The sequence below is a fragment of the Buteo buteo genome, chromosome 18 (assembly GCF_964188355.1).
Source record: "Buteo buteo chromosome 18, bButBut1.hap1.1, whole genome shotgun sequence".
In the NCBI taxonomy this organism is placed as follows: Eukaryota; Metazoa; Chordata; class Aves; order Accipitriformes; family Accipitridae; genus Buteo; species Buteo buteo.
Window position 1 is genome coordinate 26,179,235 of NC_134188.1, and position 24,170 is coordinate 26,203,404.

A 24,170-nucleotide genomic window follows, 5' to 3' on the forward strand; every position below is an offset into this window, starting at 1 on the left:
TCTTTTAGCATCTTTTTTGTGTGTTTAATTAATGTTGTGTATTGTTTGTATAGAGGTAGAGCCTGGAAGCCGTAGGCAAGTATTCCAAGGCTTTGCAGTCACAACACAGAATAGCTGTCAGAAGCCCAGATTTTTCAGTTACTACTGACTTGGATTACATTTGAAAAAAACTGAGATGTATGAACTTTGTTTTGGCAACATGAATAGCAGTGTGTAGTCTTTGACTTGTCTATTTAGACTGTGTGCTTTTCAGAACAGGAGACCTGTTATCTCTGTACATTTTCTACTATCCTTTGTTACCACCTTAGTACTCTAAATTCTGTGGTGATAAAGGTGATTAGTAAAAATTTGTAATATAAAATCTTTTAAAATCCTTAAGCCTCACTGGTGCATGTCAGAACTCCCCAGCTGGATGTTGCAGGCTGAGTGCTCTTAACAGACAATAGAGATTGTAATTTTGTTTTGTTGTAAATGCTTGTGGTTTTGAAGACATCCATTCTTCTCCTTCCCACAGAGCTCAGAGTGATTTGGGCATGCAGTAGTGACCGTGAAAGTTTCTGGCTTCTATGCATTTCTTATAGTATTAGATAAGCTGCTTGGTTTTGTAACACATGAAACAGCTAGAATCGTCTTCCCTGAAAACGCTTGAGTGACCATCACTCATCTCCTCAGGCAGGCAGGCGGTCAAGGGCAGTCTGGCTGTCTTGCTCTTCATCCTGCAGTCCCCTCTGACTGAGCTGGGAGAATAGGGCTTTCTCAGGTCAGGAGCTCGCTCCCTTTGGATACCAGCCATCGTTCTGCTCCAGCTGTCTTCAGGTCTCCGGGTATAGCTTTTCGAAGTCAGGACATTTTTTGGCAGCTCTGTCTCCCCCTTCTTCCTTAAACTTATTTGATGTGTTTAATACCGGGAGGTTGTGATGTCCACTTAAGTTTCTACTGTATCCTAGAACCCTGGATAAAAGATTTAGTTAACAGAAAAAAAAAGATAACAGTAGGCTAAACTTGTCATGGTCTGATTGCATGGAAGTCTTTAGAGTTACACCTGGAATGACTCCGGTCTAATGCGTGTGGCAAACTTGTGACTGACAGGAGAATTTGGCTCAGTTTGCAGGCATGTGGATGAACTGCAGGATCAAAACTTTCCATTCCAATTGAAATAACAAGAAAAGTCATCTCACGCGCTCAGACAAACTTTGGTTTCATCAGCTGCCTTCTTTTGATCTGCAGTAAGTACCAGTGATCACACTTTAAATGATTACTTTGTTATATAAGGGAGAAGTGCTAGTGTAGATGTTCCTAATGACGTCCCCCCTCACCACAGAAGGTGATGCCACAGCAAACAAAAATAGTGGGCATAGCTAGCAAAACTGTTCTCTTGCAATCAAAGTGTAAATAACACTTTGACATTGTGACTTTGCTGCTATATAATGCTTTCTTTGGGATTGCATTGCAAGCAAAAAGGCAAATTACTTCAAAGAAAACCCAAATCTCTGTGGAGTAGAGGTCTCAAGTGTGCTAGTTCTTTGTTGGCCATCCTGCAGAGCAACCAGTCAACTGCAGCTTAGCCTGTAAGCCTCAGACCCACTGATCTGATCTTGATGGAAGTGGAGGCTTTGCAACAAATCTGGAGAATTTAGAGGCAAGTGGAGAGCAGGTAAAAAGTAAAAGGAGTTAACCAAAATAGATAGTATCAGAACAAGGGTATATGTTTATTTTGTAAAATAACTGATTTTGGACAAGAAAAATGGGATTTCTCAGGACTTCAGTGAAGTAGTTGGTGTGTTGCCACAAAGAAAACTGAGTCAAACGGGTGAAAGTAAGGATTATGGCAAGAATGGTGACATAAACAGGCGAGTTCAAAGTTTCCTACTTATTTGGGATTTTTCATGATTGTGTCCCATGAGCCCGTTAAACAGGTTGTTTTGTGCCATGTTATCTATGTCAAACTAACAGGTTGTGAAGGAAAGACTCATGGAAAACATGCAGGTAAACAGCAAAGGGGGTGAACCATATCCTGGGTTTGCCAAACTCCGTCTGGGCTGATGACTAGCAGATGTCGGGATGTCGTCACTGCACGTGTGCAGGTTGTGCATGTTTTTTGAGGCCTGTGTGATTTGGATATGCTAAACTGTCTATGATTGGATGAAGTGACTGAGTGCTTGACATGATCTGCTGGTAAGTCCTGGGCAAGTGCAAATTCCACTCTCTATATAGTGTCTGTACGTCTACAAAAGGTCAATTTTCTAGTATTATATGAAGTAGACCAAGACTTAATTAGTTTGTTTGGGAAGGGGGTTGCAGAGTGGACCTAAAAGGGAAATCTCTCTGTCAGTCTTTGTTTTGTGTATCTGATTTGTATACCAGTCTAGTGGTCAGAATCTGCTAGAAATATTCCTCACACCGTGCAAAGCAGTAATTTCAGCTGCATTTCTGCTCACCCTGAACACTTGCAAATAACTGTGCTGTTAAAAAACCAAAAACCTCGAAGGCTGAAGAGTGGAGAACACTGGAAATTGAGAGCTTCCTATATAGTTTTTGAGGACTGGGGTTGCTTGCTGAGCTGATTTATATTTTTAAGGAACTTAAGTTTATGCATTTAAATTTATTTTCCCTTACTAAGTGGGCCTTATAACCTGCTGGTGTTTCTGTGATCTTATTAGTCATCATATTATCTTACAGGGTTTGGAGAAGAAAACAAGGAAAAGATATAGCCACTGGCAATCTCTGATCTGAATTTGTTTAATAATAGCCTCCTGTTTACTTCTTTTTCATGTTTCCCCACAAATATTATGTTCCGCATTTACTTATTATGCATGAGGACTGTCTGCTGAAGGAAACTTAGCTCCTGTAGTAGGAAGGAACCACATGCGGTTCCTACAGGCTAACAAAAGCTTAAGTGGACTTACTAGTGGTGTGAATATGGTAGCATACACTCTGATGGTGATTTTTTAATAGCTTTAATTTATATATGTATATATGGTGCAGAATAAAATAGATGTTAAAAAAAGAGGTGATGAACTCTTGGTATCCTACTCCCTGTCATAACATAAATGACTATGAAGGATATTGAGCTGAGGAGAATCAGGCCCCTTAGCTTATTAGGTCTTTTTCCTGGGTATATTTACGATGCCTGTTTGTTACAGAGATTAGTCATATATTTGCAATGTTGGATAGTTTTTTTCCATTTGTACACAAGAATGTGCTGCTCCCCAGTGGAAATAAACACAAAATAACTCCTGCTCTCTTCAGTACCAGTGGGCAGTTGGGAAGTGTGTGTGTCATGCTGGAGCTGTGAGTTTGGGCTTGGCAAACTTATAGAATCATTTAGGTTGGAAATTATTACTCATAATTAGCGTAATGGTTGTGCCTACAAGTCATGGCCTTGCCATTGGGGGTACCAATAAAAACATCGGATGGAAACCTTGATCTTGGTCTGTATAATACATGTGGTTCAGGTACAATTTTCATGTATGTGCACTTAACAGAATTTTAATGACTGTATGGTCTCAGCTAGGTGCATGTTCTGTCTGCTTAGTTTTTAAGTCTGAAATGCAGCAGCCAGAGATTGTGGCATCCTTTGTGACTATGCAGTGCATATGCAGGGTAAGAGCAGAAAGCTTCAGAAAGCTGAAGAGAGACAGCACAATGAAAAATGAGGATGATTAGTAAAATAAGCAGCATTTCCAGCATACCAACTGTTCCTTGTGGCTGAGCGGTATGAAAGCATCATCCTTAGCCTAAATTTTATTATGGTAGGAAGGAGGCTGCAGTGTTATTTTTATGGATTTTGTTAAGTCCTTCCTGTTGAAGGACAGCATGGGAGAAAACATCACGGCGTTTGAGGGAGTTCCAGCCTGATGAATAGTAAACGGTGATACCTGGCAGACTGTCCTCCTCCGTTGCTCTAGATACACCATTATGCCCAGTGAAGGTGGAGAAGCTGCAGCTCCTAAAGAGCAATTTCTTTGATGAGCTTGAACAAGAAAATGTGAGCACCAGCCCACAGAGATTCTCTTTCTGTGACTGTAACTTAATTCAGTGCTGTTCTCTGCCAGGAATATCTAAGGATCAAAATATTAAATTTTGAGCATTGTCCTATTGGAGTTTAGGTGTGTAGTTTCTCAGGCATGGTCTTTCAAAATCACCAGCCAAAGAGATTTCTTTCTGGCTGGTGAAGTTTCTTGCACTCTGAGTTTTTTTTCTGCATCGGGCTGGATGCTGCCTTGGCAAGCAGCTCAGCTCCTGTATTGCTCTTAACCTTACCCAGGATCCTCAGAGTAGGCATTCCTTTGTCTGTATCCACTGAGGGTTGTGGTCTGGAAGCTGTGCTCCAAGCACACCTGCCTCACAGGAGATAGTTCTGAGCTGAACACACATCACAGCACACACAGTCACTTACATCAAGAAACAAGCGAATAACCAAGGGTGCAGCAGCATTGCAGTTAAGTAGTCAAGAGAGCTTGGACCAAGACTAGATCTCCCTTTCCCCTGGGTTGTGCTCTAATTCTTAGGCTCCTTTTTGTGGGCCTAGTAATTCTAAATTGTTTGTTGCGCTGTGACAAAAATCCAGTAGAAGTTTTCTTGTCCTTATTTCCTTGGGCACTTTCATGATTTTTCACAATTCTACTTTTGTCTTAACTTCAGGCATTGATGGATACACTCTGATGAGTATTGCTATGGCAGTTTAAGACGCGACTGCTTGTTGTGCCCTTCTGGTGTGGGTTACTGCTTCACATCAGAGCTGTCAGAATGAACATGTGCTGATGACAAAGCCAAGCTAGTAGATAGTTGATAAAGATGCATCTGAGTTAAGACACTGGATTTTGGAGAGGAACAGGCAAAATGTAGGCACACGTCTCCTTCTGCTGACTTTGCTAGAGGGATGGGAGCTCCAGCCTGAGGTGACAGCTAACAGCTGCAGAATGGAAACATCTTAAACTGATGCAGCTGTTGCTAAGTGACTGAGCCAAATTTAGCATTTTAATTTAGCAAATTTAACAAATTAATTTAGCATACAGGTGTTAATTTATTACCTTAACTATAAATATATTTATGTTCCTTTTTTCCTCTTTGCATTTGAGACTACCTAGCAATAATGGGAGAAAATTAATTTGAATCCCTAATATTGTCTGGTTTCACCATTCTTTCCTAGCTGATACTGTGGTATGATTTATATCTTGCCATCTGATTCCTTAATTGCAGTTTGCAATGAAGAAAACCATATAATACTTGAATTGCAAGCTAGTCTCTGTTAGAAGCAAATGAAATTATTATTTGGAAAACCAATCAGGAAGCATTCAAATCTTCCTTGGTGACATGCCTACTTTAGTTGTATAGCTTGCTTCCTTCTAGATCGCAAACATCAGCGTTAAGTTTAGCCTAGCATTGTGAAAGCGCTTACTCGGCATTTCATCATCGGAATGAGTACTGCTGGATTTTGTGATACTGCTCCTCTGCCAATGTCAAACGGATTTAGGCATAGCAACCCTCACATGGTCATGCTGAAACCTGGTCCGTCCTGAAACAGCATGTTAAAACAAGAGCTTACAGTTGGATGCACTTTGCTTCGGGGATCGGCTGAGAATTCAGAGGCTGATACGGATACCTTGCAACTGGATACCCATGAGAATAAAAGAGCTGAACCGAAAGAGATTAAGCAGCTCTTTGTACATTCTCCCCTGTGAAGTGTAAAGAACTGAGAGCTTCATTGTTTTGTAACCACTTAAAAATTAAAAGAGAAAAACAATTACTTCAGCGCAGTCCTCTTAAATATGGTTTTATTAAATGTGCTCTTCCCAGAAATCTAGGCATACCTGAAAAAAAATAAGAAATCCTCCATACACAAATTTCACAACAGAGCATTATCCATCATGGAACTTAAACGTTCCAACTCCAGTTCCCTGTGAGCAAGTAGCTTTCCCACACTGTTTCAAACACAGTCCGCATACATCAGCAGTTGGCTCACTTTCTGCACTGTTCTTTGAAAATTATTTACCTTATGCCTCTAGGCCCTTTTTCTCTATACAGCCATTTACATCTTCCTGTCTGGGTGGGATAAAGGCCACCATCAACAGAGAGTAAGTTTCAGTATCATGTTTTTCTGCAAGGCTGCTGTCTGCTAACAGAGGCTGCCTTTGGACAGAGGCTCCCAATCTGATGCAAACAGTGATTTTAAATGTTTCTTCCTTATAGTTCACCTACCTGCTGAAGATTAGTTCTCTGTATGACTGCATTGAGTCAGGTCTGCTCCACTAGGTTTATATTTGCTGCAATTGGAAGCATTTAGAGGCAGTTTAAAGGCTTGATCTAGTCTGAGAACAGAACTGGGAGACAGGAACACCTGAATTCAAGAAGCATAATTGCAGTAGTTTTGCTGCACGGCCTGAGGCTACTGGTTGAGCTCTTACCTCATTTTCCCCATCTGCAATAGTGCTCATAGGATGGTTTGGTGATTAATTTATGCTGATGAAGTTAATTATTTGGTAAGAATTGAATAATTTGATAAGAATCTCTACGTATCCCAGAAAATGTGGCAAAACAAACAAAAAAAAATAGCCAGCCCTAAAACTGTTAATTAACAAACTCAGACAAGATGGTGAGATTCAGGATAGAAACCTCATCAGAGATATTATTGCCAGTTACAGTGGTGCATTTTGTCTAAACTGAAGATCCTAGATAAAGTTATTCTTCCACAACCAGTGCAACTTGACGTTCCTCTGATTCCAGAGGAATGTAAAGTTAGAGGATGGCATGTTCCTGAAACCTTGGTTTTATTCTGGCAGTTTTGGAAGATCTATGTAGTAAGCTAAGACAGCCAGTGAAAAAGATCAGGGGGCTGTATGTTGTTATTTTGCAGTTCCTGCAGGTATATACGAGGAAGCAATTGGAAAGGATTATGCAATACAATTAATTTATTAAGATATCCTGTGTCCTGCAGAACAATCTGTGACTCATCGGCGATTTGGACAGCACTAAGATGTACATCATATCAAAGGAATTCTGCAGGGCCAGCTCTCTTGGCAGGCTTGAAGTGATCTATATCTCCAGTGTAACTTTGGTTTTAGTGTGACCAACCAGTATAATTAAATTACCAGTGTCACTGTCCTCAGCCAAATTGCCCCTGAGCTTTTATAGCTCCCTCTATTGGTTTAACTATCAAAGCTGCTCTTTAGCTGGCAAAATGGGTGCTCCATCTCTCCAGCTTTTTGATGAGTTAATAATTTGAATTATCTTGGTGTTTTTATGATACTTTGCATGCTCCAGATCAATACAGATTATGTTGCTGAAGACCTTTACATTGCATTTTAATAGAATTTAACTGCACTGATGTTTGAAGCTGTCATGAAATATTTCAAATTCAGTGTAGCTTTTCCAAAACATTTGAAGTCAGCTACTCTATAATCTTTGTGTTATGATCCACTTAGTCCATCTTGGACACAATGCAAGTAGGTAGAAATGAATGGTGGTTTCATATTTTCACAGCTTGCTTGTAAAACATCTGAAACGCCCAGAGACTCCATGTCTGTCAGTGCTCTGCAGTTTTTGGTTGCTATTCATGTAACCCACTGAGGCAGAAGAGCAGAGATAAGGGAAAGAACAGGGGAAGATTTCTGTCTGCAGTTTGTTCTCCAGGGTTTTGTTCAGTCCAGTTCTAAATGGCTCAAGCTACTGAAGGGATTCAGGCTATGACATTTTGGCAGGGCGTGAAACAAAATCTGGCAGAGGTGCTATGACTGAAGGGCTGGTTTTGTTCTCTCTGCAATGTGTGGCAAATCTTTCTCTGGCTCCAGTCAGAACAGGATTGGGTCCTCAGAGTCATTCAGTTCGAATAAGCTCAGCAAAACCAGCAAAATAATCTAATTTTGTTGTACCATTACACTGTTACTATCTCTTTTGGGCTCACCCTCCTCTGTTTACAGTGTCCTCCAATGCAGCCAAGACTTTCTGTGTAGAAAAATGCGCTGCATTTGTTAGGTTTTGAGTAGTAAATAGCCCTGGATTAGTAGTCCCTGTCTGATGTCTCATTCAGACTGTCTCTTGCACTACCTGGCTTTTTTTTTTAAACCCTGATACTGGAAGTGGAAGCTCTCCAGAGGCATACTTTAAAAAATCAATAAAGAGAGGAAAAGCTAATTGATTTTTAAATTATTTTTATTATTATTTTCTTTATAAGATAGCCCATTAAACTTGTGCAGTCCCTAATGAAAGGTAAGTTTACTGCAGTCTGTTTTACCACACTTTCAGAGTCTCCCTTGCTGCCTTGATGTTATAGTTTTCTTTTTTATTTCTCCCCTCTTATAGGTAAAAGGATGTTTTAAAAAATAACAAAGTTTAGGATAATTGGGATTAATTTCACTTTCAGGACTGTTATTCTGGATTTCTTACTAGTTCAGCGGATATTGAGCTTAAGTTACATGTAAATCCATTTCTACTGTGTTCTTCCACATGCTCATGGACAGGATTTATCTCATCATAAATTCTATAGTAAAATAGAATAAAATTAATAGAAAAGTGATTCTGAGTGTGTGTTATAATACCATCTTGTCCATGGTATAAACAACTCCGTAAGCTGAATGCTGGAAGGAAAACCTGTCACAGTCTTGTCTGTTGGAAAGACTCTTCTAGGCAGCAAATGTACATTTTGGGCAATGCTGGATTATTTTTTTCTGAATTCTTTGCATTGAGGAGAGAAGATTAGAGTCATGGTTCTGGGACAGTCCAGAGAACCTGTTCACACCTGAGGCCAGGACAGTCACACAAACAGTTCTGAGAAGGCTCTGCCACACAATGTTGCCGGCCAGGACCACTTGCTTGTACTGGCAGTTGGGCAAGGGCCAGCAACCATAGCTCGTTCTGTCATTTCTGCAGCTATTTTGCCAGTCTGGAGACATGCTCTCATGTGCTTGAGATGTTTGTCTGCCTTTACCATGCTATTTTCCACACTTCCTGCACTGTCAGCAAGTTCCTTCACGCTCCAAAGGCCCAAGTGAATAAGCATTATTTACGACCTCCCCCTTTCCCCACCACCTCTCAGTGGTGCCCCTCTAGCTCTCCCTGGGTGCTTCGTTCTTCATCTGCAGCACTGCCGTAAAATACTGCCTGTATTTTACAAAGCAGAGTTGCTGTCATGATTTCCAGTCAAGATGGAACACTGATCACTAAAGGAGCTTCTAGACTGTATGCTTGTCCTTGCCTTAGGTTGGCTGGTGGGATCAGGAAGGGAAGGGACTTTTGAAAATGAGGTGGATTATTAAGCGAGGCTGGGGGGATGGAGGGGAGGGGAAATGGGAGGAAGTAGGACTAGATGTTTCAAGAACCAGCTGGGGAAGAATAGGGGCAGGGATGGGTAGGGGCTTTTTGGATTGCAGGCTGAGGGAAGTTCTGATGCAGGGAAGTATAGCTACGACTGTAGTTGGGAGATTAAAAGAGGAAATTCTGAGTCAAGTTTCATGCCTGCTTTTGGAGCTTGTCAACACTGCTTTTAATATCTGAAAGCAGGCTTTTCTGTTATGGCACTCATCTCCTCAGATTCTTGCACAATGCAGGGTTAAAATGCAAATGGTCAGATCCTGGTGTGAATTCACATAGCACCAGTGGCTGACCCCAATGTGTTTGAAGTTTATGCACTGTCCCCCCTCCTCCCCCCCCCCCCCCAAGCTTATGGCATTTGAATATGTTTTTTACTTAAGGTTACTAGTGGCTAGTCATATTTTTTCAAGAAAGAAAACTCTTCAGATCATTGAGAAAACATACAAAATCTAAGTCAAAACCAGGGTCCAGTACAGCTCCACAGAAATTTACAGTGCAGGGTAAAACTCCCCCCATCTTTTTAAGCTCGAATTAGCAGCATGCCTCAAAACTGGGGTATATGTGCTTAGATTCAGCTGTTAGCTAATGAATCAAAGACTGACCTCATTGTTAAGCCATTACCCATCTGTATTTTATGACTTCCAGAGATACACAAGGCTTCCAGAATCAAATAGTCACTTGTGGCTTCCCTAGTATTCACCCTGACTTGCTGACTGCTCACCAAAGCACTGAGCGCTCTTAGCTGTCTCTGTGCAATTTCCTGGCTAAAGGAGATCTGGAATGTAAAAATGTATTCATCACCAGAGGTTTTGCCAGATTCCAGGACTTCAATGAAGCAGTAAGAGATGTTTTAAAATTGGAATGGCATGAAGATTCCTCTGAGTTTTCCATCAACTATAGGGTAACTTAACCAACAAGAAAGTAACCCTTAAGGAGAACCTGAATGATTTGGGATTTAAGCATCAAAAAAATGTACCAGGTTGTAACTACTGTTATACCTGTATCAGACAGATCATGACTCTTTACTGTGAGCCTCTCAATACAGAAATGGAGGACCAAGTGGCAAGTGGAAACATGTCCACTATGATGCTCTAACCATTTATCCAGAATGCAACAACTGGATATAACCAAATACTGAGAAACGGTTGTGTATAAGCTGGATTTTTGACGTCGGTTGATAAAACGGAAGACAGTGCTAAGATCAAACAAGTGTAATCCAGAGCCAGCTCTCCTAAAATGGTGGCCCTGGTTCTTACTCTTGTATTTGAACTCATTTTAGGCAGAGATATCTTAGCAAATTTCTTAGGAAATGCATGTCCATGTTAAATATGTACCAGATGTAACGTGCTAATTGCATACATTTTGGAACTGATGCTAGCTTCCTTAGTGATGGGTAATACACACCCTCTAACCTCAGGATATGTAAGACAGGAACCCAGTGCTGCTCTCCACCAGTCAGATGTTCTGGCCCTTTTGTTATTCTGCTACTTTGCTTTTCTGGCACTACAACACCCTGAAACTTACTGAGGAAATGAAAGATTGTTGCTGACGTGCTTTTTTGTGTTTGTTTAGAGAAAAAATTTACTCTGGTGCATCACGGATTTGTGTCCAGAAACACATTCCCCACTGCTTTAGTTTGTTGTGTTATCTGGACAAAGTAGAATGAAAAAGGAAATGGTTCTGATTTGGAAGTGTTTTACGTACATTTTGCAGAGCTGTACAAGCTTATACGATATGTGGGGCAGTGATGAATCATAGTCTGTCTTCTTCATCACTTCACACCACTTCACACCACTTCACAACATTATTTTGCTGGGCTGACTTCTGATTTACTGGGTGAGAAATCTCCAGGCTGTAGTATGCTGACCCACCATCACCCTCAGTTTTGCTTGCTGCTGCTTGCTGTTTCTACAACTTTGCAGTGAGATCTTTAGCTAAGGAACTTTGTAATTGTGTATTGTATGACTATAGGCCTCCTTTTTTCTTTTTGTCTTTTTCTAATCCTTGCCTGACTATTAAGACTTGGAGACTTGTAATTAGTTTTCAAGTCATTCATGAAGTCTGGTTTCTTCCTTGTAGGCTGAGGCCAATTTGTCTCTTAATTGCTAGAGCAGATTAAAGGAGTGGACGGATGACTGCAGGTGACTAAGCTAGTACGTCATAACAAGTTACTGTCCCTCAGCTGAGATTTAGCTTCTGTGATTTCACATGCTCTTGTGTTCCCCTGCATTGTGTCAGCCAAGATATTTGGGGATTTGTTCTGGCTGAAAAACACCCAGGAAAAATCTTAGGTGGACCAGTTCCTTGATCCCTTCCATTACACAGCTGCAGAAATAGCTGTGCTAGCACAGTGCAGGGAGTAGCTCAGGAGCAGAGATGCACAGCAGGGTAAGAACTATCGATACTGGTACTGCTGACAAGAAATCGTCAGGCCTTGCCCTACAGCAGCTGGAGCGCTCGTTCTGCTGTATGGCTGAAGGGGAGAAAAATGCGGTTCTTACATGTTCACTGTAAAATCAATTGTTCAACAGAGCTGGTCTCTGAGGCTGGGGCCTGGTGCCAGCCTTCTTCCCACAGAAGGCAAGACCCTTTTGAGGTGTAAGTAATACCCTTTCCCCCCATACTGGAAAGGGGCCATCTGACTTTATCCTGAGTAGAAGGCAAGATGGATCCTTTCCCTGAAAACTCCCCGAGCACTTTCTCTGCTCTGAGTGCTTAAAACACAAATAAAATGATATACGTTTTACTCATTCCTTTCTCAAGTACCAAATTCTGATTTGCAGCAGTAGCTCTATATCCTGTTCTGATGTTATTCATGGACATCCCAAATGCCTCTCCCTCCTTTTGTTTGGGAACTCCCTCTGAAATATCCAGCAATGGTTTCAATCAAAGGAGTCTTGAAATTTGGGTAAATTCAGAAAACTCTTAAGTGTTGAAATACCAGGATATCCCTTCAGGATATCTCTTTGGGATTCCGCATTACTACAGAGTAGGGTAATAACAAAATGTAAGAATACAGTTCTGAATGTCTTGGTGAGATCCCTTGGCAGTGAATATACAAAGATTTAATAGAGACCATTTCTGAACTGAGTTAACCTGTGCGTAGATAGTCTTTTTTCATCTTGAAGTGGCTTTGAAAGCACCTATAATTAAAGTCCTGGTTATTTCATGCTGCTTTAAGTACCTTTGTACAGATAAAAATACAGCTATAGCAGGGGTTGTTAAAGCAATACACCAGCTGTGTATGGACCAGGCCTTAGGTCAACCAACTGCAATTACCTTACACAGCCATTCTCCAAGTGGTTCAATGAACATATTTGGTAAAATGTCTTGTCAAACAACACATGTTTATGAGTATTTTGGACCAATCTTTTGCCTGGCTCCAAGATTTATTTTTTTAAATTATCAGGGTGCATCCATGTTTCTGAAAAGTCTTTGTGATTTTGTGTGTGTACAGGAAGGAAGTTACTCTTCAGGTCTCAGTTCAGGGGTGAAGGGTAACTGTTCAGTTTTAACTCCAGCTTTGACGGTGTCCCCTTTGTGGATCTGGCATTCAAGCTGAGCTGCGTGGTTTTCTCCTCAGTTGCCCCTCTGCAGCAATCACGTAAGCACAGCTCCCATGTAACTGTGGGATTCTTGATCAGGCTGATTTGGGCTGCATTTGAAGTGAAGTGACCGATATACTGCCCTGTACTGACATAAGCACCTTTATGTGGCAACCAGAGGACAGACTGTGGACAGACCATGCTCTGGGGGAGTACACGCAGTCTGTCTGTGTGTGTGGTTTTGAATCCAATTTTAAATGTATCCAACAGAGGGAAGTAATTCTAAGTGTGCAATTCCACAACAGGTTGAGCTGATTGAAATCAGGTCTGTTGCAGTCCCACTCTTCCTACCAGTCCCAGACTCGCATTCTCACTTCCTCCATTTTATTTTTGCGGGGTTGATTTTCTGCTGGTTTAGCTCTCCAACAAACTTACCACGGGAACTGATAAATGTTGGTACAAGGGGGAAGGGCAAGACTGTGGCGGCGCTATCTTAATCTGTCATATATGGGCATGCTGTCTTGGTCTAAAAGGCAGGTCTGGGGTGGTGACCTGTATTATATGTCTCCCTTTTGTCTGTATCTACCTGCTTCACTTAACATTTTACTTTTGTATGTCTAGACACCATGAGACACCTCACCATGCCCGTGTTCTGTTCTTGAGAGCGGTGCAGCTGTACCTCCGGGCAATCAAATCCCTCCTCTTTTTCTCTCTCAGCGGAGCACAAGTGCTGAGCCGAAAACTCCTGTTAGCCAGGGTGATGAGTTTCCAGCGAGCTTTGGATCGCAAGGAGAGCAAACACCCGTATTCCTGCAATATAAGGTATAGACATCTCGGCTTGTGCAACACAGAAGCAAGGCAGAGCCCATTTTATTCTTGCCTTTTTTGGATCTGCACGCACACAGTCCTAGCACAACGGAGCCGGCTCTGCGATACGAATCATAGAAATAAAGTCATTACAGCGCTGCATGCCAAGGGTGTAATTGCCGGTGATCCACTCCCCGCGTTGTAGCTCCGTCCATGGCGTGATCGCGAAAGACTTCTACGTCCCGGGCCAACGCCGTTCCCTCCCTCTGCCCCTCAAAGGTGCCGGAGCAGCCCGCAGCTCCACCAAGGCCGTAGCACATCCCACGGATTTCCCCAGGCAGCCCAGAGGCGAAGCAAGCTCCGGATCTGCCGCACCGGGAAGGTACCACCCCCCTTCAAACTTTTCCCCCAGGGCCACTCGGCTGCGGTGCTGCGCCCCAGCCGAGGCTCCCACCCCACCCCCGGCAACGAAGCGGGAAGACCCTGCCCCTCTCCCCGGCTCCTGCCCCGCCGTGCCCGGCTGCCCACCTTGACGGCAGGGGGGCGGCGGGGCGGGCCCCCCCGGAGCCAATGGCAGCGGCAAGGCGGGGAGGGTGAAGGGAGGCGGTGCCGGGCCGACAATAGGGGCGGCTGGAGGGCGGCGTGGGGAGCGGGCAGGGCGGGCGGAGAGCCGGGCAGCACCTTGCGGCGGGCGGAAGGTGAGTCCCGCCGGGCCGGGGAAGGGGATTTCCTCGCTTGTTCTTTTGTAGCCGGGAAGTTTGCAAAGGGCTTGAGCGGCAGGGTCTTTTCTTCTTCTTCTTCTTTTTTTTTTTTTCTTTTAGGAGGGGGGTACCGAGCCTGGCTCTCTGCCTCCCCACCCCCCCGCCTCCCCGGCTCATTCGTTTAACAAAGGGAGTCGCCTTCAGCCCCCGGGCTTTGCAAGCGGGGAGCCGCATGCTTGGGGTCCCGGTGCAGAGGTTGCGGTGGGACTCGGGGCTCAGCCCAGAGTTTCTGCTGAGCACCCCGTCCTGGCTTTGGCTAGAGGGGCGGGTGCTCTGGGCAAACACAAAGAATTGAGGAGCTGGACTCTTGCTGGGCGATGGGGTGATGCAGCCCCGGGCTTTGTGTGGCTGGTGTGCGGGGATGGAGAGGTGGGATCATGTGTGTGTATATGAAACGGCGGCTTTTTGCTATTAAACTACTTAAAAGCAAAGCTGAACTTAGGGTCGTGGGATAATTCAGATTGGAAGGGACTTCGGGAGGTCTGTAGTCCAGCCTCCTGCTCAAAGCAGGGGCTTCTGCCTGGGGAGCGGGTGGCAGTGAAGGGACATCGTGAGATGGGTGGTGGGTGGCACCCCTAGGTGCTGTTGAATGCCCCGGGGAGCCCGAAGGAGAGGCAGCACCAGCAGGACGAGCCCTCAGGGGCAGTAGCGCTTCTCTCTTCCACTGTGCATGGAAATGCCCCAATCCACAGCTCTCCCATGCCTGCAATCTGTTCTTGCTGCTTTTGTTATCCAGAGACCTTAAAATTCATGATTGTTGGGAGTAGCTGGTTCCATCCGTGTGTGTGTCATGGTGCATCTGCTCCTGCTGAGCATTACTTGATCCTTATTCCGACAGTACTTCCAGGAGTTTTTCTTCAGGAACAGGGTTTATAAATAGATGTCAAAACCTGGCTGTTTGCTGGGGACTGTTACCGGCTATAAGGCATGTAGTTTATGCGGTGATTAAGTATGAGAGATAGATATATATATATTTGTAAGAACAACCGTAAAAAGCTATTTTGTTAGCCAAGCTTTTAAAAGTGAAAGCGGGTATTGTAGTTGGGTGAAATGGCTGTGTCAGGCACAGATGGAAGAGTGTTTGTTCTCCTTGCTTGCGATTACTCTTTGTACAGTGACTCATGGATGCCTTTCACTGAACTACCTCCCCCTTCTCCATACCTGGAGTTTCCTGGTGTTGCACACATTACCTGGCAAAGCAGGGAGCATCCTCCCGTCTGCTGCTCTAACATCTCTTACTGTGGGTGTGTTAACCTTGCTCACAGCTTTTTAGGATAAGGCTGCAGAAACTCCTTCTTGTGGAACAGTGTGTGTGTGTGTGCGTATGCTGGATGCTTATAAATTGCTTTTCCCTGTGCGTTTTCTGTGGATAAGTCAGAGAAGTGAAGCTCATCTCTGCGCAGAGAACAGAAGGTATGGTGGAAATTTAAATTTATCTAAATTAATGAATCTGTTTTACTATGGATTGCCCCTGTCTTGTGCCACGGGACAGAATTTATTCTTAGCTGTACTGTATAACAAAGCTGGAGTTTGAGACTGATAAGCTGGGTGGGTATTTAGCCTTTCTGAGTGCTGTGGGGAGGGACCAGCTTCTTTAAATGGGATGACATAACTACCATTCTTTGACTTGGAAATGAAAGCCAAAAATAAAATTGAGGAGGAAAATGCTCTTGTAGCATGACAGCAGGAATGCTTTGACTGGTTTTAGGGAATATTATGTGCTCTGGATGTTGCTCAGAAAAAAAGAGTAGGGAAATGTAAGGCTTTTGGTTCATGCTTTTCCGTGCATCACGGGGATGTTGGAAGAAATGTGTGACAAGTCCAGCGTAACTTCCACAAGTGAAAATACATTGCTTGTTTATTGTGTTTCTGACTGCCTTGCTTGCACTGGATTAAAAACTGATGCTAGCTCTTTTTGCCCAAGAGGTCAAAGAACTGTTTGATTACTGCTGATTCTTGTGTATCCTTTTTCAGGTCTGTGCAGACCTTTTCTCTCAACTTTGACTGCAAGTGCATGAATTTCACCTACTTTGCTAACTAGTGTTTTGGTTTGGGTTTTTTTGTTTTGTTTTGTTTTAAATGGGAATGAACTGCAGTGTGGCTTCTTCCCTTCTTTCTCCCTTTTGTGTGCCTGTCTCGCTTCCTCAACATGGGAAGTTTTGTAATTTCAAAAGCTAGTTGTTATAGTCCAGTTCCTTTATATTCTTAAGAGCGTACAGAACCACCTAGAGCTGAAATAGGCTTTTCTCAGTAGCAAAATACAGAAATGATACAGAGCTCCACCCTTAAAGTGATCTGGGTTTACAGTTCATCCCGTCAACAGCAGATAACAGAAGCAAATAAACTTTGTAAAAGATCTGCCCACTCTTTGTGAGGAGGTACAAGAAACAGACTGAAACCAGGCAACTAAAAATGAAAGTCATATTTCTTTAAAGCCTAGTCAATCGTTAGCCCTTTGACAGGTACAAGAATATTTCTTGTTGGCTTTTTACCTCTGTGGGAAGGCAAAAGAATTCTATTGTGTGAAAGAGCCTTTTTCTATGCCGGGCAAGCAGCTGAACTAATTTTCTCAGCCTTGTGTCTTGGCCTGTATCGGAACTGGGGAGAATGTAGACATGTTCTGCTTGATACTGAGGGCCTGCTCTTATGGAGAAAATAATTTGTCTAGTGTGTGACTCTTCCTATGCACTTGCACAGCTCTCACCTGGGAGGAACTGCTTTGCATCCCTGTTCCCAGAGATGAGAAGGCTGGATCCATTCCCTTTGGTGGCAGCAGAACTGGGACTGTCAGTAGACACTCACTCATGTAGCACATAAGGCACTGTGATCAGTTCTTCCCTTCTGAGCATAAGGCATGTGATGCTCTTCAGGAATGAATAGCTTAAAAATGTCTGATGCTGCTTATGCTAACCAGGTTTTTACTCAAACTTAAGTCCAAGCTTGAAATTCCTGAACTTGGGCACAGCTGTGCACGGCACGTGTAGGTGTGGACGTTATGGCTGTGAGGGGTAACTACACTCAATGCTGCCACTGGTGATGACTGCTCTTGGATTTGTGCAAGGCAGGAAGCTTACTTTTGTCCTGTCCCTCCTCAGGCACATCCTCAGATCTGTAGAGGGGAGTCCTGGGTCCTCCCTCCCATGCTCTGTCTCCTTTTTAGCATGTGGCAGTGGGGTGCATGTCACAGTTTCAGGGCCCGTCATGGGATTCACTTGATGAAAACATGGATGCTCAGAGCTGAACAAGTCTCCTCAGGCTCCCAGTATGATCAGTAGAGAGGAAAAGGCCCTTTTAGGATGTGGTATGTATCGTCCTCCAGTAGGCCTTTAAAAATAGGTCGGAGTTGCACTCTAAAAATGCTGATTCCTCTTTGTAGTCACCCTGGTCTCCTCTATCTCCCATGCATTGTGTTGTACGTGGCAGCAGGTAGCTGAGAGGAGTTTCACTTACTCCTCTCACTGTGGGGATGCAGGCAGGCAGCATTGCTAACAAATCCACTGGCAAAAGCACTGTAGTAGTGTAGCTTTCATGAGTTCCCTTCATTTTAGCACTTGTTTGTTGGGATGGGGGAAGGGGAAACAAAAAAGCCATCCGATTAAGTGCATTTCCAGGGGAATTTGAAGAAAAAGTGGAAGTATTCAGTTCTGGTTTATGTAGTAATATACTTCTGGTGAATTGTTTAGACTCTAGAATAGCTGTTCACACCGGCAATCTCAGTGTTCGAGCTTCCAGTTGTATAGGTAACGATGGCCTTTCTCTATCTCTTGTGTCTAGTCTGAGATGCAGGTTAAACAATAACTTTCCTTCCATGTTTTCTTTCCTTCTTGCAGTCTGTGCTCTTTGGACTTGCTATATAGCTAGTTTATTTTGCTCTTAAGCTGATATAACTGTCTTAAAGTCATTCTATTTCCTACTTCCTGTCTAGAGTCAGTGAATTAAAGTGGTGGCAAATCAGACATCTTTTTATCATCTTAGGTTTAAAAAAAGGAGGATAAAAAAGAGTTAATATGATAGAAGAAAGGTCTTAATTTGGGAAAATCAGGCCAAATCGGAAGATGGCAGAAGTAATAACTGAATGTACTTTCTGAAAAGAAATAATTTCTCCTACAGTAGCCCTTTGTGATCCTAATTACCGTGTGAGAGGCAATATGCGTAATATATTGTGACCGCCTTGAAGTATGTGACATCTAGCTGCAAACATCTCCTTGATCTAGGTGGGCTCGTATCTGTGGGACTACAACAAAGTCAAGTGGCAAGTACATGCTGCATCCAAGTGGGGCATAAAGCCTTGTTTCATGCCTTTTGTTCTCCTCTTTCCATAATGTCAGTCCGTACCTGTAATCTAAATGGAGAATGGGGGAGGAAAATAATTGCTATTCATATTGCATGTGTTTTTTGGGGTGGGAGGAGTCGTCCAAGTTTACCTTAAGGCACCGTCTTCTGCACTTTGGAGCTTGATGCATGTAGTTACAGTGTGTCTGTCCATGGCTTACAGCTGATGGCATTTGATGACTTTAGAGATGGCAGCAGAGAGAGAAGGAAAATCAAATACAAAAGATTAGGCACATTTTGACACACTAGCTTGCTAAGATGTCACAGCACCACTTTGGGACTTTGTGTTACTTTCTCTAAGCATCAGGAGGGCTTTGAACTATCAATTCTCTAAATGACTGTAAGTGGCACACAACTATTTTAGATGATGCCTCTCTTACAAGAGGAAGCCCGTTTCTCAGGGCTTATGTTCTATTCATGAAATAGGAGCTGGAGTGAGAAATATTTTTATTTGAACTGGTGGCTTGCTTCATGTGGTTTTTCTCCTCATTTACATATGGAAAGCTCAATGTAATGTGAAATACCTTATCACTTCTTTAGCGTAAAGAATTTCCAATATAGATTATTTTCTGCGCCTACATATTCTCAAATGCACGTTCTCTGCTGATCTTAAAATATGAGTGGCTTGGCCACTTAACGCAAACTCCTCTGTCGAAAGAGTAGAGAAGTGATTTCCTTTTGTAAAACTTGGATTTAATTTCCCCCGCTATCTGTAAGTGAACATTACACAGTTTCAGCAACAAGTTCAACTTAAAGGCTTTGTGCCAGGATGAATCTATCGTTTGCCTTTAGTAGGTATTTCAAGAATGTCTTATTTCAGTTGTGCTTTGCAGAGGCTAGAAGTCACAGCTGAATGTAGAATTCATGTGCCTCCATAGTTCAGACTTGTTTGGGATGAAGGAAAAGCTGATTTTCTTCAGCAGCAGAAGGGAGGAATATTCCACCCCCCCTTTCCCAATCCTGTCTATCTTACTGAGGCCGTTAGATTCATTTCAGCTCAAGGCCCTGTGCTAACCTCTGTGTAAGTTGCAGCATGTGTTTGAGGCCGTTACTGAGCTCTCTAACTCCAGCGTGTATTGAGGTAGAGAGGGTGGGGGCGGGAAAGGCCTGGCTTTGCTTTTCTCTTTCATTAAACTGCTCACCTGAGTCTGAACTCTGGTGTCCCTTCATCATAGAAGGTAGATTTAACAGTCAGGTAACAGCTGCAAAGACCAGGGAGTGCACAGCACAAAAAGGAATTAGCAGCAAACGGACGCATCAGGATTTGAAATGCAATATTGATTAGTTCATTAAAATTAATAAGACATTCAATTATAAAACTCCCATTACATTTTGCAGTTCTTCTGGAAATAGAACAATTTATATGTTCTTATCCTTTCAGGAATACCTCACTCAAGACAAATTTTAATGTCATTTTCCTTTGCAAACCACAGAATTTCTTAACTCTTAGTGGACCCCAAGCTTGTCTGTGTTTTATTTAGCAAAACATTGTTTTTAATAGGCCATTGTTTTTAATAGACTGGCAGATGTGGTCATAGTATGATATACTAAAAAGTTGCTTTAATTGAGAGTGGTCCAAATTAGTGGATGATTGGGCTACTGTCACTGTAGTTAGGGTCAAAAATTAAAAGGCCGATATTAACATACTGGCTAATTTCTAGCAAATCAGACAAATCTGTTTCAAAACAAAGCACATACAGGGGGAACCCTTTGATTTAAGCTCAGGAACCCAAGGAACAAGTTCATGAAACGGAACATAGGCTCATAAAAAGAAAAAGTGTCACATTTTTCCTAATTCTTCAGAAATATGTATATGGCCTCCATAATACAGGAAATGTGATTTTCAAGCTACAGATCGAATTGCCTTGTGGAACCTTAAATGACTTAAAGCTGGATTTCCAACATGAATCTCTATGCTTTACAAAATATTGTATTTTGTTAAATAATATCTTTAATAAAGGATTTGCTTGAGAGGGTTTGAGCCACTTGACTTATGGCACTTCTTGCTGAAATGAGAAATTGCTCTAGGAATACTCAGTTTCCATGCAAGAGGGAGGCTGGAGGAAGATAAAGATGTAAAATGAAGAACCTGGAATGTTTGTTAAGTGGATGGCATTTCTCATGGATGTGGTCACTGCTAATTCTTTTTTCCACAGAAGCTTGATTGAATTTTCTTGCCACACTGCCCAGGAGAGCTAACTCTCCTGTTTAACCACAAAACGTTAACCACAATCTTGTAGTTCACATCCCTGTTTTGCCCTGCCATTGTGCTCATCTGCAGTCCCGCTTTGGAATAAGATGCAAGTTCAGTTTCAGCGTTGCTTCTCTGGCATTGCAATCGCAGCAGATTGCAGATGATAACGGAAAAGCTTGGGGAGCTGAACTCAAAGGAGTGGCCTAGAAATGAACGGTGATAATGCTGCATAGCCCTTCATCAAAAGCATCCACTTTCTGATAATCAAAGTAATTGGTAAGGTTCTTTGGTAAAATGTATGCATGTTGTGGGTGTATGTTAAGGTGTTTGATGCTTTCTGTTAAGCTCCAAGATTCTGGAGATGTGAAAGCTATGCAAAAAACTATGTCATACAAAAGAGACTTCTCCCACTCCTATCTGTAGAGAGAAATGACAGAATTTCATCCAAGTGTGCCTTGAAGACTTAAATAATAGGATTTAAGCACACAGAGGCTTTGGTTTGAGCGTCCAGTTCCTGATTCTGGGGGGGAAAGTGAAGGTATCTACCGCATGTTAACAGTAAGTTATTAACATTATAACTTAATTCTCCAAAATTGCTGAAATCTTCACTGAGTAGCCTTACAGAAAGCCAGAGAAGTTGTGGGGAGAGGAAGGAGAGGGAACTGCAGCACCAGCGACAAGTATTGTATCACAGTTATGTTGATCTAATAAAAAAAAATCTGTCTTTTAATTTCTGGCTCATCAACTTTCTCGTTGTTGCGTCAGCCTGTATGTCTTGCTAATAAGGTGTCTGGTAAAAATTGCAGTCTCTTACATTTGCCTGTCTTACAAATTCTTCTATGCAATTTTGACTCCCTTGGTAGCAGAGAAAATTATTAAAAAGGCTGTACAAAATTAACAAAAAGCAGCAGGAGTCTCATCCACTGCCAGGCCAGTGCTAAAAGAATCTGAAAGAGTGGGACTAGAACTACTTTTCCAGGCCTGCTTTAATCCCTTGCTTATGTTCCTAAACCAGATTTTGAAGAGTATGAACAAAATTAAACTGACACTTTATCTTGATGAAGCTGTAACCTCCAATGTCAGACTCGTGTCTCTCTTTCCATATCTGGGAGCCCTGACAATCATACTAAACCTAACTTGCAGTGTGTATGTAGGAACTAACTTTTATATTCTTCCTGTTTGTTTGGTTTCTTTTCTTGGTCTCCATTCCTTACTTATATCTCTTAAAGCCTTGTTTGTTTGTTTTTCTTTTGCCTTCCTACAGAAACATTGTTCATCTCCTGCCTATCTTTACTTTCCCTGGCCACGAGTCCTTGTACATCTGTGATCCTGAAGATACTGGGCAAACACAGATGAGCACTAGGGAGGTAAAATATTTTGTCCTCCACCCCAGTAAGAAGCAGCCTCTTCAGGGCTTGGGTGGAGGATGAAGACTGGATAGGGGAAGAAACCCTAGACTCATTGCCTTCCTCTATCAAGCAGGCAGTTTTGCTGATGAGGTATCTGGAAATATTTAAATGTGCAGATTTCATTTAGAAAGGCTGAGGAGGTGAGGGTAGGGCTGTGAATGGCAAAAGCAGGACTTTTCTTCAAGAAGAAAAAGCACAAAAAGTCAAGATTTCTTCAGGGCTCTCCTGAAAGCCAGAAAGTAGAACACAACCAGTATATCTTTCTGTGTAGGCTGTCTTTAAATGGAGGCAGACGGTCACAGGCGGTGTTTGAATTCTAGGTTCAATAAAGGCACATCCTTCAGTTAGACAAGGCAAAACAGTGTCATTTGTTAGAATTCAAAAACAGTATCTAAATGCCTCAATGACTTGTCATCAAGTGACTCACTACACTGTCATAGCAAGACTTCTGGCTTTCACATGAAAGTTATACTTGCTGAAACAGCATCCTGCCAGCTCATGTTAACAGTCCCCCCTCCCAGACTTGTCTCCAATTTACTCGTGGTGAAGAGAGGGTTTGGGGGGACAGGGCAGGAAAAGGCGGCAAGGGCAGGTTAAATGATCAGAAATCTCATTACCTCCTCCTTGTAGAATTCTGAGTGCCAGCTTTTTCATTTGTTCTGTGTCTCTCTGAAATGAGTCCTTGAGTTGCAGAAGAAAAACATTCAGAAGTGATGAGTTGGCCATATTTGTAAGAATTTAGTTATTTATTTGGTCCAACCAAAAATGTCTTTTCTTGTGTGCAATGTCTTCTTTTAAAGTTATTGGCTACTTTAAAAAAATACCAATGTTGAAATGATCTCAGCTTGATTTCTTTAACTCCCGCAGCTCATTAGGAGATCATCAGGATCATGTGTGGGGTTTTTTTTCTTTGTTTAATTCACATAATCAATTTTATTTTAGATGCCCTTTGCTTTTTTTAAGAGCCAATCCTTTCTAGTAGTAGGTACATCCTGCAAGAGCTTTTCTTGCCTTCTGATCCAATACTTTATTCATCCCGGGACCCAGTCCAAATGCCACCGACAGTGCTTATGTGGGCTTTTTTTGTTTGTTTCAAAAACGTTTTGTCACATGCTGACATGCAGCAGCGTTAAATGCCTAAGTGTGCAGTTCAGAAGGTAATGGTCATGGAGGTTAAAAGAATCTCACCTGAGAAGCAAGTGGCTTTCTGCTCTTAACATCATACCTGTTCCTGTCATCAAGCTTTAAGTTTAGTATTACAGCGGATACCTTGCATATCTGATGATGTTCTGTTCCTCTTTGAATCCCACCCTGTTACTGTGGCTCAGTACTGAGCAGCAGTGACTTCAATAAGGTGATCTCATCCAACGTGTGGCGAAGTTGTGTTTGTTTTTTGAAGTCTGGAGATTCTGTTCCATCTGCGCTTCCTGTAGCTGTAGGTAAATCATCTGAAATCTAATAGGATAGGCATGTGTCATCTTTGTGGTCTGTCATCCTCCTTTCTCATGAATTCATGCGCTTCCCTTCTGTGGCGGGGCTCTTGTGAGGGTTGTTTTTCTTCACACTGGGATGTGAATGGCGTGAGCGGTGAAAGGCTGATGTATAAAGTATAACCTGTGCTAGTTTCAGCATAAAGACCGTTTGACCTCTCTGTGAGGGCTCTGATCCTAAATTCCTAATGAACTAACTACAAATTTGGAAGGAAAGAGTCTGTGGTTGACTTAGCATTCTTCTTGACTAACAGATGAAAAGCTTGTGTTTGCTTTTTTTTCCCCAAAACCAGCCCTCCCCCTGGATCACAAAACTATAAAGC

At 42.5% G+C, this 24,170-nt stretch overlaps 1 protein-coding gene across 3 annotated transcripts in view; it reads left to right on the forward strand.

Annotated features, from left to right (window-relative positions):
* Window positions 1–14,182: 14,182 nt before the first annotated feature.
* PAK1 (p21 (RAC1) activated kinase 1) overlaps window positions 14,183–24,170 on the forward strand; it is a 76,083-nt gene continuing 66,095 nt past the window's right edge. For all 3 annotated transcript variants that reach the window (XM_075050206.1, XM_075050211.1, XM_075050208.1), the window contains exon 1: window positions 14,183–14,359. The gene's annotated coding sequence lies outside the window, so the exon portion shown is untranslated. The remainder of the gene's footprint in view (window positions 14,360–24,170) is intronic.